The sequence below is a fragment of the Echinops telfairi genome, unplaced genomic scaffold (genome assembly GCF_000313985.2).
Source record: "Echinops telfairi isolate 266 unplaced genomic scaffold, ASM31398v2 ScPeMD7_7469;HRSCAF=8507_1, whole genome shotgun sequence".
NCBI lineage: Eukaryota > Metazoa > Chordata > Mammalia > Afrosoricida > Tenrecidae > Echinops > Echinops telfairi.
The window spans coordinates 117,837,110-117,838,622 of record NW_022111373.1 but is presented as its reverse complement, the minus strand read 5'-3'; the positions used below and the strand labels follow the sequence as shown (position 1 = coordinate 117,838,622).

The 1,513-nt window shown below is 40.3% G+C and overlaps 1 protein-coding gene across 1 annotated transcript in view; it reads right to left on the bottom strand.

Annotated features, from left to right (window-relative positions):
• Positions 1–1,513, bottom strand: part of ADAMTS12 (ADAM metallopeptidase with thrombospondin type 1 motif 12) — a 159,790-nt gene that overhangs the window by 19,663 nt on the left and 138,614 nt on the right. The window lies entirely within an intron of this gene.

Genomic DNA, 1,513 nt, shown 5'->3' with positions numbered 1-1,513 from the left:
ATATAACCAGAAAAGGACATCATGAAGGTGGAAATGGCAGTTTGAAAAATTGTGTGATGCATATTCCCTGCTATAAATGATCATGGTCACTTTATTCTTGTCTACATTTGCTTTATTTTAAGTAATTTATTTTATGCTGCTGAGAATATACTAGGGGCTTAAAAGAGTTGGTAGAAAAAAGGAATGAAACAATAGAGGAATTTTCCATGAATGTTTTGAAGCCTCCTTGACACCAAACCCAATGTCATCAAGTCATTTCCCACTCATAGCGGCCCTGGAGGACATGGTCGAACTGCCCTTGCGGGTTTCGGAGACTCATCCCCGCTTTGCCACGTATAATTCAGGACACTGAGTATGCTCGATGAGCTTTGCAAGCATCCCTCCTTTTCTTTCCTGAATTGTGCTCCCCACCACTCTGTATTAAAATAAACTCCCTGCTCCCTCCATCCCTGCCCAGGTTTTCTCTCTAATATGTCTAGTTGCTATTGTCAATGTGATCCCATACAGAGAACTCGTGAAAGAGCAAGCTGCTGAAGGCCAACATGGGTTACTAACTTAGATAAACTGTTGGTTGAGTTTCAGGATATCTGTTTAGTTGAAGGGTTAAAGAGTATGTTAAGGGAGCTTTCCTGGATATTTTGAAATAAATATATGTGGGGTACCCCCCCCCCAAACCCCAGATTTTTTTTCAAAGCTATGTATTTAATTTTTTTTTTTACAAAACAACCTTATCATCATCAAAGGACCCATTACACTCAATACATTTATCAAATCTACAATTCCATTCTTAGAAACATTTTTCAAACTCATCTGTTTGGATAGCTGACAGCACTTCCTCGTGTTTTTTTCTTCACTTCTTCTACCTAGTAAAATCACTGTCCTTTCAAGTCCCTCTTCACTCTCGGAAATAAAAAGAAGTCCCACCGAGTGAGGTCAGGTGAGTAAAGTGCATGGAGCAAGAAAGGCATGCTGTTTTTTGCTAAAAGCTGCCTGAGCAGGTGCCTTGTCACAGTGGCACAATCAGTCTCTTGTCTGCCACAAATCAGGCCTTTTTGGTCACATACTGTTATGCAATCTTTTCAGAACCTCTAAATAGAAAGCTTGATTAACAATCTGACCTGGTAGAATGAACTCCAAATCCCTCTATCACAGCGGTTCTCAACCTGGGGGTCGAATGACCCTTTCACAGGGATTATAGTTATGAAGTAGCAGCAAAAATAATATTATGGCTGGGGGTTCACCACAACATGAGGAATTGTATTAAAGGGTCACAGCATTAGGAAGGTTGAGAACTACTGCTTTATTGTTTTGATCTTTGATATTACTTGATGAGCTTTTTGGGGACAAGGTGATGATCGTGTCTTCCACTGGCTTGCGTGATGTGTGCTTTTGGATTCATAAAAATAGCACCATGTCTTATCACCAATAATGGCCTTGGGAAAAGTCCAGGTCACTTCAGAGCTGTTCTTTCAAACCATGCTTTGTTTCAACTTGACACTCTTTTTCCTGGTCA